This window comes from Manis javanica, chromosome 6 (genome assembly GCF_040802235.1).
Source record: "Manis javanica isolate MJ-LG chromosome 6, MJ_LKY, whole genome shotgun sequence".
NCBI classification, from domain to species: domain Eukaryota; kingdom Metazoa; phylum Chordata; class Mammalia; order Pholidota; family Manidae; genus Manis; species Manis javanica.
The window spans coordinates 111,618,947-111,633,624 of NC_133161.1; the positions used below are offsets into that span (position 1 = coordinate 111,618,947).

Here is a 14,678-nt window from a genome sequence, read left to right on the forward strand (position 1 = left end):
CAGTCACATAAAAGCTTTTCACACCAGTGCTTGGCACACCGCAAACAATAGTGAATCCTTTTCCACTGCAAATGTTATGTTGTATACTTTTGTTCGATTACTGTACTATCTGAAAATACACATAATACTTCGACTATCTTTGTACATGCATCTGGGTGAGGAAGGCTGAATAATCACCAGGATAATCTTTGCACCCCTGGGATAAAGTCAGGGAGTAATAATCTTTTAAAGAAAAGCAACACACCTGGTTTTCATCCTTGAGGAATTTGCAACCTAAAGGCCTTTAACACTTGGGGCTTTTAATTGTTCAGAAAAGTCTCAAAGGGCACTCACTGAAACTCACTGAAGAGAGAGTTTGGGGAAAGTGTTCTGGGGAGAGAGTTCCTGGAGCAGCTACTGTCTCAGCGAATGAAATGCTAAAACAGGAAGGATATTAATTATTTGTTCTATACAATTTAAGAACTCTCTTGAGGTTTTGTTACTTGAATCTAAAGTTTGTGCATAAAAGGTAAATTATGTAAACCATTGCAAACAGGACAGGCTAGGCTAATCTGATTGTGGGCTTTATTGTTTGTATACTCACAGCAAAAGCATGCTTGCCCTTTGAATCCCAGCAGAAAACGGGGAGGGAACATGGTGTAGATGACAGAAACCTGGCTAGAAGTTTTCAGTCCCATGCACTCAGTTAACGGGCTGGAGTTACAACATAGCCAAATGTCTAACCTTCTCTATATCTAGGACAATTAGGCTTGGCTACTCCAAGTTCTTCGTAACCAACTCCAACTGCCAAAAAATGCCTGTGGTAATAAAATATTATCAAACATCGTTGTTTAAATAAAAATCTGTACTTTTTGATCGGGGGTATATCCATCGACGTTTTGGTGGAGTTAAACAATTGCCCCTGAAAAAGCTCGTTTTTCTAGTTGGATAAAAACAGCCAAAATAATCTAAATGTTCTTGGTTGCAAATATAAATTCCTCTGAGATAGGCCCGTTTCTCTTTCCTGGTCCAAGATTTTCGGGCTGAACAGCCAAGTAACATGCTCGATTCGATTCTGGCCTCCCAGCGGGAAGATTTCCTCCTGGGGGCGACGGAAACGCGCTGGGTGAGTTTTCTGGCACCGGGGCGAGTTTCAAGTTTCCCCTGGAGGCGGAGGCGGCGCGCGCGCTCCGAGTTCCGTGCTGGGCTCTTCCTCCGCGCTCGGCGCCTTCTTCGCTCGGGCCCAGTCCTCCCCAGGAGAAGCACCCCTTCCTCCGCGCCCGCCCCGCACCCCTCGCGGCTCGGGGCTCGCAGCTCAGCCCGCGCGCGTCCTCGCCTCGCGGCCCACGGCGACGCCCCGCCGCGGCGGGGCTGCGATTCCACAGGGCGTGGCGGGGGCGGGGGGTGGCAATGGCAGCGGCGGCGCTCAAGCCGCGGCGCGAGGCCGGCCGGCCGGCAGGGCGGGGGGCGCGAGGCAGCCCCGCCTTTCCGCCCGAGGAGCGGTCGGGCGGCCATATTGCGGAGCCGTGTGCGGCGGCGGCGGCGGCGGCGGCCCCTCTCCTCTCCGGTGGCGCGAGTTCTCCCAGCCGCCTCCCCTTCCCCGCCGCCGCGCAGCGCCCCGGCCGCCCGCCGGGAGGGAAGAAGCCGCTCCGGGGTAAGCCGCCGCGCCGTCCCTGCTCCCGGTCGCCGCTCCCCGCTTCGCCGCACACACGGAGGTGGCGGCCGGAAGGTGCGGGGCCGCGCTGCCCAGCCTCCGCGCCGCCAGGGCCTCGCGCGCCGCCGTTGGCGCCCTGCGGGCCGCGCCGGCCGGGCCTCTCCCGGGCTCGGCGGTTTCCGCGAGGCCGGCCCGGACGCGCCGCCGCGCGCTCCTCCGCCGGGGGTCGCGCGGCCCGCCCTCGGCGTCGGTCTGGACGCCTCTGGCGTCCTGGGAAACGGTCGCGTCTGGGCGCGGCCGCGGGCTCGGCCTCGCACACCCCCTTCAGCGTAGTTTGAAAGTACACATATTGAGCGTAGGCAGAAATGACAATTTGCAGTGCAGGGAAGGAATTCTTTCGTCCAGCCTAAAAGGAAGGGTGACTGGCGTCAGCGTGCGCCCCACCCTAGCGGCAGAGGGATTTTGCTGCATTGCCGGGGCGAGGGCCGCGCTTCCCGGCTGGCCTGCTTCGCCTGCCGCTGCTGCAGGGCCCTCGGAGACTCACACCTTACCTGGGTCCTTGAGGCAGCCCGATGTGGTACCTTAGACCGCACCAGACAAGTTGGAGTGCTTTACAGCTCCCCCGCCGCTTCCTTTAAATGGTTCAGAACTTAATCCCCTGGCTAACTCTGGAAGAGGAGCACCACATTGTTTGACTTTAAGTAGAGTAAGTCACTTCTATACAGATATGTCGTGGTTCTTTAACCATTCCCAATATTTGGTATATTTTTCCCCCTTGGAAGTGGTAATTAATGAGGTTGGAAATGTAAAGTCAACTTTATCAAAGGTGTATTTTAGATTACAGTTGGGATTTTGTAGAAATTTTAATGAGTCCCGAGGCATGGTGTAAATGTAAAAGCCTAAGATAAGGGTTTATTTGATAAAGAGTAACTTGGACATAGACATTGCAACCTATTGTTTATGGAGCATACATTTTTTTAGAACACTAAACACCCTTTTATTTTCGGAAGAAGCTCTGAGTGAACAATTGCTCCTTTCATTTGCGGAATAAGTAATGGCCTAGTTCATTTACCAAAACAGCATTCTTTGACTTGAGAAGAGAGACTAATAATCAGAATGGCAATTTTTAAAATTTGAGAATTCAGTTTCCTTCACCACTATGCTTTATCTTCCAGAGACGAATAATTTCCTCAGATGTCACAAAATATAGAAACTTTTTAAAGTTAATAGTATGCTGTGAAAAAAATTGCACTTGATTTGCTTAATGATTTTTTTTAGATAGGATGGAATCTAATAATCATTAAATATTAGTAAGGAATGCTTACAATTGAAATTCTTTAAAGTTTTACTTAAATGAGACAAAATTTGGCTATGACATTTAGGACTCTTAAATTCTTGCCCGTGTGAATTATACATTGTTTTGTTCAGTCCTATAGTCTCACGCATGGAAGAAGACGTTCAGAAATACTTGCAGAATAAATGTAATTAAATTCAGTGAGGGCAAAGGACAGCTGAGTTTGTCTTTTGTTTTGGACATTGTTACTAAACTGGAAATTAAATTATTCTTTTTCCTCTGGTGTTAAGTGACAGTCTTTGCTGTTTTTTCTCTTTTGCAAAACCTTATTCTCAAGGAGGGAAACAAGGGTTGTTTTTTGTGTATTACTTCACCATTTCCAAGAGCAGAATTGGATTTACTATTTATTTTTCTCTTTGGCAGGCTGTTGAAAGTTTATGTATTTTTATCGCTTCTTGATCTTACAATCTGCTGTGTATAGTCTGATAGAGTATAAAACGTTGAATGATGGTGGGAGCTTTGTTTTTTAATTTAATGCATTTTAACTTAACACCATTTAAAAATGGCAATTTTAATTAATATTGCCCAAAGACTAAAGCCTAAAAAATGTGTTATGCTAGTGGAACATACCTGAAAGGGTATAGCTTATTTAATTCCATGCTTTTGCTGTGAAATCTGGAAAGTGAAGGAAGTCACCCCTTCTGGGACGGCTTGAATCTCTTGCAGACCATGAGATAGTGCTTGATGCCAACCCCTGGGGTACTGGGTTCAGTAGAATTGGATTTAAATGCTGAAGACTCTATCTTTACAAAGTTATTTTAAGCCTCATGGTAGTGTTACTTATGGCTAAAGTCTGCTTAGGGAACTTCTGCAGCCCCAGTATATGGTCACCTCTTCCATTATGAAGGTGGACAGTCTGACTCCAGAGAATTCCTCAGTTTCTAGCCTCTTTCAGAAAAATTCTGCCTTTCTATTTCTTTTAGTACTTGGTATATTTATCAGTGTTAATTTATATTGAACATTTCTTTTAAAGTATGACAGAGTTAAAAAACCTAGAAAGATATAAACAGAAAAGTAAAAGTCCTTCTCACTCCCCAGAAACCCACATACTTTTTCCTAGTCCTGCTTTTCATAGGTAGCTGTTACTTGAAGTTCTTCTATATAGAAAATGCCAATACTTACTAAAGGATAAACATTTACTTTGTGTCCCTTATTTGTGCTTTTAAAGTCTATATTAAAATAAGGTTATATTGTAACAGACATTGAAAGGGTGTTTATTACTGGCTTAAACATTAATGTTTCTCACATTTTCATTGTTTAAATGAAATGAAAGAATGGAATTTTCTATGATTCACAAAAGTGTTTATGTACATGTGCACATAACTTTAGTGATTGAAGGTCAATTCACTTTTTGTTCCTAGGTTATGTCATGTAATTGACAGTGAAAAATGGTGTTCTTTAAAAAAGGGTTTATGATTTTAGATAGTGAAATGCCCATATATGTATCTTTGTACCTGGGAACTGTTTGGAAAGGAAATAAGGTCTTTATGATTCACTTCTTTATTTCTTGATTTAATTTAAAAAGGAACTCTAGTTTCAGCTTCCCTGAAACAGACGGTTCATTCAGGTTAAGAGTTAAATAGAACTTTTTTTTTTTTAATCGGCAGGGTGTTTAGATATCCTTGCAGATTCACTAATTTAGTTTTATTTGCATATGAATAATTTTGTATTTTTTTCCAACTGTGATATCAGTTACTCTTTAACAGTAGAATTCTAAATCACATTTTATAGAGGTTAGTTATAAGTACATAAATAAGGTAACCAGACTTATTTTTACATCAGGTGATCTATAAACTAGAATGCTCAAGAAGTGCTGGTTACTTTTCTGTGTAATTTATATACATGTGAAAGAAGAAACTTTTGAGTTCTAGTTAAGTTGATTTGAGAAAGACATTCTCCTTATTGTTAACCATTTGAAGAGGTCAGCAACCTGGTTTGTAGACCAAACCCAGCTTGCTTGCCTGATTTTGTGGTTTTTTTGGAACACAGAAATGCCCATGCATTTACATATTGCGTATAGCTGCTTTGAGCTATAATGGCAGTCTATTTTTTGCAAAAATAAGTATTTACTGTGTGGCCATTTACAGAAAAAGTTTGCCAACCCCTGATTTAGAGGGGAAAAAAGAGTCCTGTTGAAAGAATGTTTTAGAAACAGTATCAAAGGAGGTACTGCCTTTTTTTTCTTTGTGATTGTAGAATTTAGAGAGTTACGAAGTTTAGTATCAGTAATTGGTAGTTTTATTCTGAGTTGCAGGTCATCTATGGGCTTTCAGGATCTTAAATGTTTCTTTTAATTGATTTGCTAAAGGTTGAAATTAAGTAAGACTGGCTCCAGGTGCATCTGTGAAGTGAGCAGTCTTCAATTTCACGCCCTTACATCATTTGAGATGCTTTGGCTGCAGTAACAGAATTCTTAAACTTAGGTAATGAGGAAATTTATTATAAAGTCCAGAGGTTCAAGAATAGCTCAGTAATGACATCTAAAACTCATTCTCTTTCCAGTTCTCTGCCCTGTGATTTTCTCGCATTTGCTTCATAGTGAAACTGCTTTCTCCTTGTCCCAATTTGGCTGCAGCAGAACTAGCATCCCATCCAGATACATTATACAAAAGAATGAGAAGGGCTGTCCCTTTTCCAGAAGAACCCCCAACAGATGTCTTCTTGGTCTTATTGGCCAGTATTGGGGTACATTCCATACCTAACAAGTCACTGGCAAGGATAATGGAATTGCCCTTTCTTTTAACTGTGTTTCTACTAGATTATTTTCCTGATTCATATACCAAATGTCTTAGGTTCTTTCTTACCTCCACCCAAAATTGTATCCAAGATTAATCTGTTTAGCATGAATATGTGAGTGCATATCTTTTTGGGTACCAACCTTATTTAAACTACAATATGAAAAGTACAGATTCCTGCTAAAATACTTTAAGGCAGCAGCTGACAAGCTATGACCCCTAAGCCAAATCCAACCTACTGCCTGTATTTGTAGTTTTATTTGAACACATCATAGTCATTTGTTTACATATAATCTGTGGCTGCTTTCATGCTACAACAGCAGAGTAGTTATGCAACAGAGACCATATGGTTTACAAAACCTAAAAATTTACTTTTAGCTGGCTCTTTACAGAAAGTTTGCCAACCCCTGCTTTAAAGTATTTTTCATACACTCAGACATTTATAATCATATGCCAAATACTCTGGGTGTTTGGTGAGTACAATACTGAGGTCACACTAATGGGAATATAGATGTGCCATATTATATACTATAAAGCATGCAAAGTGCTTTTGTGTGTATAAACTGGAGTTAATAGTTAAATGAATATTCTTAAGTCTTCTGTGGTGTGAGTTTTGAGTGTTTCCTACTTCTTTTAAAATCTTCCAGTTGTTTCTATAAATAAACTAATAACCTTTAATAAGTTAACCAGAGTAGATGTTGTCTGTAACCAAAAATTCTGGCTAGTACAAGGAGTGATGTGGGCACATGAGTGCAACACAGGGACTCTTATTAAAAAGGGATAGTGGAGACATAGGAATCTAGAATTCTGGCTTTTTTACTGAGTGTGAGAGGTGGATGAAATTTTGTTATCCATTATAACGACTCGTGATATCTAAACTGTTCTTAGATTCTAGATTTACAGAAACTAAAAATTTAGTTTGGTTATTAAACAAAGTTCATGTATATACCTAAAGAGTTTAACTACTTTCATTTAATCAACAAGTATTGTGATAATTATAGTTACCATTAAATGTGTTAAATTATCTCGCCTTTCTTTGATGGTCAGATTAGATGAGACTACTGAAAGAGGCTTGAATAGAGATGATAAAGACCTGAATTTGAGAGACCTAGTCAGGAATGTTTTCTCACATTCATGTTTGCTGTCTTTTGTAGTGTGTTGCTTATTAACTTGGTCATTTAAAATGTAAAAAATGACAGGAAAATATTGCCTTTGGCAGTAATCAAGAAAAAGTCATATGAATATTACATGTAGATTTAATTCAGCAACAAAATCAACAAACATCTGAGGCCCTACTGTAAGCCAGACACCATCCTAGTTTCTCAAACGGGGGATTAAATACCTTATTGAGTATATGATAGGATACTAATTTTAAAGGTATTTAAGAAACATCTTATGCTGTTCTGAAAATAAGCTTCTGTATTCCAAAGAAGGAATACAGATGGACAACAGGCACATAAAAAGATGCTCCACATCATTAATCATTAGGGAAATGCAAATCAAAACCACACACCATTTAGAGTGGCCACTATCCAAAACACAAGAAATAACAAGTGTTCACGAGGATATGGAGAAAAGGGACCGTCCTACGCTGTTGGTGGGAATATAAGTTGGTATAGCCACTATGGAAAACAGTATGGAAGTTGCTCAAAAAAACTAAAAATATAAACACCATATGATCCATTAATTCCACTTCAAGGAATTTCTCTCTGAGGAAAACAAAATCACTGATTCTATAAGATATATGCACCCTTATGTTTACTGCCACATTATTTACAATAGCTGAGGTATGGAAGTGTCAATCAATAGATGAGTGGAGAAAGAAGGTATGGTACATATATACAGTGGAATATTATTCAGCCATAAAGAAGAAAGAAATCTTGCCATTTGTGACAACATGGTTGGACCTAGAGGGTATTATGCTAAGTGAAAAAAATGAGGCAGAGAAAGACAAATACCATAAATTTCACTTACCTGTGAAATCTAAAAACAGAACAAAGTAAACTAAGTAGCAATAGACTCAAGACTGATAAATGACTGGGAGTTACCATGGGGGAGGGGGATAAAAGGGCACAATAATTTGCAATCACAGTGTAAGTTGGTCTTGGGGATGTTAGTAGAGCATGAAGATTATCAGTGATTCTGTAACATCTTTCTATGTTGACAGATAGTAACTGCACTAGTTGGGGTGAGGATTTCATAATATAGGTAACTGTTGAGCCACTGTGTTTTGTACTTGAAACTAATATACAATTGTATATCAACTGTACCTCAATAAAATAAACTAACTGTAATATTTGGTGTTTTAAAACATATAAAGCTTAGAATTGTAGGAAATTTCCCAGATCAGTTTGAGGCTTTGCTTCTTTCCTGCTACTTAGGTGACTTACATGAACCTATGTTTACGTTTCCACTTTTAAACATTTATTATATGAATTTTAGATGTTTCCATAAATGTAAAATAAAGAAATTGGACTGGATTTAGCTTTCTTATCTTTTAACATTTATAATTATTCATTGCAAATAGTAACGTATTAATTTTTCTTCCTTCCGTGGGAATAATACAGATACGGTGTTTCTTTTAAAATTACAAATTTATTTAAGAAAAAAATATAAATTCAGTGTAAAACTTTGTAAAATTGAAGTTCTGCTCTTTAAGTTCTAAAATTTGCATTTTCATAACATGTATATATTGCTAAAAAAATGTTGAGTATTTCATTTCCTTGAAAATATCCCTAAATGAAAATTTAGAACTGCATATAATCCTTGCAGCACATCCATTTACAGAGGTGAGGTGATAATACCAGTGTTGACGTCCACTTACAGCATCTTTAGAGGGTAGTCTTTTTACATGAGAACAGCGGGGGAAGAGTGTCAGCTGCTTTGTGAAAATCTCTAGTGACTGTTTGGAATGAGGTTGTCTAGAAGGGTGTCAGGAAGAGGCAGAATAGGAGAGCTGAAAGACCCCGGTACTGGGGGTTAAAAGGACCTCTGGCTTTGTTAATCAGCCTTAATGGTTTGGGCAAGTCACTTACCTGGATCTTCATTTCCTTATTAGCAGAATGAGGGATTGTGATGCTTATCTTGGGTAGGGGGAGAAAGGATAATTATGTGAAGATTAGATAATGTAGGAAAAGTGTCTGAAGAGTGAGGATTCTATGAATACTCCATTTATTTACTACCCTTGGCCTTGCTTTTGGCGTTATTAATTTATTTGCAAAATGGAGCTAAAAATTCTTACCCTTTTTCCTTTATTTGAGGAAATCACATGGCATTACGTAGGTACAAGTGCATTACTATTGCTATTAAATTCAGTATTAACACTGAGCTAGAAATATAATAAGCATAGTTCTGTGTATATTAGAGGTTTTAAGCCTATAGGTCGGTGAACTTGGATGGGAAAAACGTTACATCTTTACACATTTTTTTCCATTAAGAACATGGACAGCAGTAGCAATAGCAATAGCAGAGACTATTTTCTATAGAAATTGCAGGTATTATCATAATTCATACTGTTGCAGATATCTGAAAGTGACATTTATGCTCATCATACTTAGAAGTTCAGTAAAATCACTGGTATTGTTATTTAAAGATTAAAGTGCATGTATTATACATTAATTCTGTAATTTTGTGTATTTTGTGCATTTAAAAATATTTTCTTAAGAAGGGCTTTATAGGCTTCCCTCGAGGGGCCCTTGTTGGGGGGGAGTGATTAAGAACCTTTTTTGTTTGACTGCCAGAGTTAACCTTATTATTTCAGTTTATACATCTTGCCACACTGCTTCCCAATCCCCCAGTAAATTGGCAGAATTCTTCTTTTGTAATTTTTGGTCAGTGGAGATACCACAGTTGTGTTCAGAGATTGCTTCTGTGTCTCAAAGTTAGAAAAAAAATGACAGTTAGGCTGGGGGAAAAGAATACCTTAAAACTAGACAGCCTAGTATAAATTATTGAAATGTCAGTGTAGGTCCTGTGTGGACTAGACTCAACACCTGTTTTACCACCTGATAGGTGGGAAGAGTCTGTTGTGCCACTGACCTGAAGGTGTTAAAAATGAGGCAGTTTTCTAGTGTATGAGGTAGAGAGAAAGTTGTTTTAGGGTCACCCTCAGAGTTAAAAGACCAAGAAGATAATGTTTTATGTGAATGTTTTGTCTCTAAAATGTGGCACCATGTTTGAGTGGGTGTTCATACACATTTTCTGGAAGTGGAAAATGGGTCTGCTGGCAGCATATTTTAACACGCTTTGTTGGGTCTGTCGCTGCCATTATTGTGCTTCATTGCTTCTTGGGGAGTCAGTATGGAAATGGAGATGCAGGGTAAGATCACTTTAAGAAATTTATGACTGGGGTGGAGGGAGTAAATGTTTTTCTCAAAATTATATACTATGAGGGTAGAGGGGAGAAGAGTTAATTTTTTGTGTCTTTTATATGGCAGTGGTTTAGGTGATTATGTATATTTGTTTATATTTTTTAAGAGAAAAAATATTTTTTAAAAATTTTCTGAAGCAAATTTTATATATTTGTTTTAGAGAGGAAATTAAGAAAGACACTGAAACAAAAAGTTAGTTTTCAAGATGAACCCCAGGACATGTATCTAGTTAGGTATCTTGGCTTTTCATGTTACATATTATTAAATTGTCCATTCTGCTACTAATTATGCCAGTTTCAAGAAAAAAAGCATACTAATCCAGTCATAGGACTAGGAATGTATTCTTGAGGTTAAATAATATAATCATTATATAAATACTTATTCAATAATCACTAATTTGGCTAAAAACTTAGGTTTTAATTACATTTATACACAGCTACATCCTAAAAAATTTAAGGTAGAATTTTTATGTGTATTATATAAGCTAGTAAACTAACAAATAAAAGAATGGAATGTATTTTTAAAATACTCATCTGATTTTAAAATTAGGAATTCAGCAAAAATAAGACCCTGATTAGTATTAAGTTCTCAGTTCTGTGTATTGAAATATCATTTGTAAGGATACCTTGTTTTTATCTAGTTATAAAGGGTGGCTGCATATTATGCCTTTTCACTTATCCTTATGTAAATATTGACAGAGTTTGTCATAATATACGAAAAACCTGTAGTAGTCCATCATCATGTTATCATGTGGTTTCAACATTACCTTAATTGTGATTTTAATTATTGGCTGTTGAGTGCTGCTGAGAATATCTTGGTACAGATTACTTTCTCTTCTTTATTTCTTTGGGTTATATTCCATAAGCAGGATTTCCTGTTCAAAAAAGATCTGTAGCTTTTGTTTTATATTGACAATTTTCTAGAAATATGGAGCCAATTTTTTATGGTGCTGCCAGCAACATCTACCTACTTGTTTATCAACATGGTCTGCTCAGTACTGGCATGGATAATTAATAATTATTTTGCTAGTGTAATGAATACATAATCAGAAATACCTTAAAGCCATTTTGGTTTATGGTTTTAATCAGTACAATTGCATTTTTTTTTTAACATAGATTTATTTGTGAATCGTTTCTCATTTAACCATTCTGCTGAGTGGGGTCTGAGGGACATCTTTAAACATGTAATTATTACTTTCCACAGTAACTTTTTGTGGTGCCTGTTGCATATTTTTTGTTCTATTACTTTTGATATTATATTCTACCTACAAAAGGATTTTAAATAAAACATATTAATCTGTTTTTATCATAACCTATTTTATCTTCCTTAGTCATATTTTCCCTCTAAAACTACATTTTTTTAAGTCTCTTAAAAACAAAGATTAACCTACTTAGACTACTAAACATGGTGATGTTACAGGTCCAACCAGTTTATTTTACTTAAACTAATTTTGTTCTTTGATTTTAAGGAATTGTTTTCTTTTTAATTACAAAAGCTCTGTCTTACCAGTGGGTTTCAGCCCCCGGCAAGTTCGCTAGGGATTCAGTGTGACAAAAGAAAGTGACAGTAAAACGTTCTTGGGGTGAAAGGGTTATACCCAACTTTATTTCCATGGTGGCAGGTCAGTCACTCTAAAATCCCGTTCACTCAGAATGAGTCTGCATGCAGCAAGCCCGTCTCTGCCTCTGTGCCCCTCTGTCTGCACAGCCATCCTCTGGGCCTCTCTGCCTGCATAGCCATCCCGCACAGCTGTCCTCTGGGCCTTTCTGCCTGCACACTCGTCCCACACAGCCGTCCTCTGGGCCTTTGCCCTGGACGCTGCCACCACTCCAGCCTCTGCTCTCCTTGCAGCTGTGCCACCATGTCACCCCAGAGCAATGGGTAGAGCTCTTTATATAGAGTCAGTAGCAATGCATTGCCCACAGGTGTGCAGTGAGCTAGTCAACCAGGGCCAGGTGAGAACCCTGGCCACGAGAACTCTCATTTTATCCACACTCTGCATTTCATTTTAGAAATTTATAGATGATTCTAATTCATGGAGGCTCAATATTTAGGATTATAATCATTGTAATCTCTTCATACTTTTTAAAAAGAAAAATGACACTATGTATATGGTTTTTATAAGCTGCCTTTTTATTTATAGTTTGTGAATATCTTGTAATATCATTTATTATTTTCTATAATGTTTTGATTGGTTATATTGTGGTCTGGCAAAGCCTATAGATGTACCATGATTCATTTAGGTAGTCTCTTAGTATTATACTTTTATAAATAGCACTGTAACTAGAATCTTTGTAGTTATACCACTGTATACATTTGTTATTTTCTTTGGGTAAATTCCCACAAGTGAAATTATCTGGCACCTTTTTTAATGTCAAAAAGAGAAATGCGGGTGGGTATATGGTAGAGCTCTGCACTCGAAGGTGTCAGAAGACCCGTTTGGCTGCTTATTACCCATGTGACTTCTTTAGGGTCACCCTCAGAGTTAAAAGACCAAGAAGATAAAAAAAGCTACTTTTTATGCTCTGGACCTTGACTCTTCAACTATAAAGTAACCTTAATGTGACATTTTTTTGTATGTCTCCTCAGTTTTTTGTTAGTAGATAAATAATGTATAAGAACATACAACGTGAACTATTCTGTAAATATAAAGCATTGTTAACTAATCATTTTATGTTCAATTGGTAAATAAGGAGATAAAGCCTTATTTTTCTTCTCAGATAATTTATAATTAATGGAAATAAAACAGGGTGAAGACTAACTTGGTGTTTTTTTTTTTTTTGAGAGGGCATCTCTCATATTTATTGATCAAATGGTTGTTAGCAACAATAAAATTCTGTATAGGGGACTCAATGCACAATCATTAATCAACCCCAAGCCTAATTTTCAACAGTCTCCAATCTTCGGAAGCATAACGAACAAGTTCTTACATGGTGAACAAATTCTTAGACAGAGTGAATAAGTTCTTACATGGTGAACAGTGCAAGGGCCGTCATCACAGAAACTTTCGGTTTTGATCACGCATTATGAACTATAAACAATCAGGTCAAATATGAATATTTGTTTGATTTTTATACTTGATTTATATGTGAATGCCACATTTCTCCCTTATTATTATTATTATTTCTAATAAAATGCTGAAGTGGTAGGGAGATGCAAGATAAAGGTAGAAACATAGTTTAGTGCTGTAAGAGGGCAAATGTAGATGGTCAGGTGTGTGCCTATAGACTAAGTATTAATCCAAGCTAGACAAGGGCAACAAAACATCCATGGATGCAGAAGATTTCTCTCAAAACGGGGGGGGGGAGGGGTTCGAAGCCTCATCTCTGTTGATCCCCAATTTCTCACCTGATGGCCCCCCTGCGACTGTGCCTGTCTTGGGTTGTTCCTCCCTTGAGGAATCTTACCCGTCTCTGGCTAACCAGTCATCTTCTGGGCCATACAGGGAAATGTAAAGTTGGTAAGTGAGAGAGAAGCAATATTGTTTGAAAAGGTTAGCTTTTTACTTCTTTGCAGATTTATGCCCTGTGGCTTCTATGCCCAGTATTTGTCTTGAGGTATCTTTATAACTTGGTTTTTTAAGAGAAAACACTGGTTTGAAGATAAACATTTTTAGAAGCCAGCCATAACCTTATTTTTTTAAGGCTTTTGTTACTCCTCCCTCCTGCCCCCTTCCCCACAGTTCATATAGATCAGGTAGGTTTGTTGGAAATTTGAAAAGCTAAAATAGCTTGTGTAAAAAACCTGGTTTTGTGTATGTTGGGCCTCTGATACATTTATTTTATGGCAGCAGATTTCTTATTAAAGCTAAGGCTTTATAGATAGGACCTTTCAGGTAAAATAATATAGAGTACAACTTGAAGTAACTCTAATATTGAAAATTTGGATAAATTATTTCTTAAAGGAAAAGGAAAAAAAACTACCCTTGTTTAGTTCCAGTATTTGATTAATACATTCCTTTGTTATTCCTTACTGATGACAGATTTCACAGGAAGGGCACAGCAGCCATATGAATCTAGCAAGTAACATGATCATTATGTATGAAAAGGTTCTCTTGAGTATCTCCTGACTTCTCCAGAGTATGGCCGTAGGGTCTGATACAGTAATAGGATGCCAGAACAAGAAATTTATGTTAAGAACTGGCCTAGGACAATTAAAATTCTAATTCTCTGGTAGTAGCAAACTTGAAATGCATATGTATGAATACATATACAACTCATGTACAGCTTGCCAGGACTCCCACACTGGGGAGTGGGATGGGGACAAGAGCTTTCTGTCCAAAACCAGAAACTCAGTAAAGAAACAAAGCCATAATGAACAGAAAAGAGAAAAATGTTATAGTGACAAAACATAAGGATAAAGGGAGCATTTAAAACAAATTATAAAATAGCTCTGTATTATTAAAGTAGCATTGTAGTATTGAAAAATATTTTTTTAAAAGCCAGAGAAGAATTTCTAGAACTAAAAATATATAATCACTGAAATTTTAAACTAATGGACAGGTAAAACATTAAAAACTGAAAAGAAATAGTGATTGGAGGAATGTTGCACAGAGAGATAAAGAGATGGAAAATATGAAAAAGTAG

General features: G+C 38.0%; 1 protein-coding gene across 7 annotated transcripts in view; it reads left to right on the plus strand.

The window, feature by feature from the left end:
• The first annotated feature begins 1,474 nt into the window (after positions 1-1,474).
• The window catches only part of RDX (radixin), a 101,219-nt gene continuing 88,015 nt past the window's right edge, over positions 1,475-14,678 (plus strand). For 3 of the 7 annotated variants that reach the window (XM_037026666.2, XM_037026667.2, XM_073239273.1), the window contains exon 1: positions 1,475-1,633. The gene's annotated coding sequence lies outside the window, so the exon portion shown is untranslated. Of the gene's footprint in view, positions 1,634-2,008; positions 2,340-14,678 lie in introns of those variants that run through there. The other 4 variants (XM_073239272.1, XM_073239275.1, XM_073239274.1 and 1 more) reach the window with 3 other exon arrangements.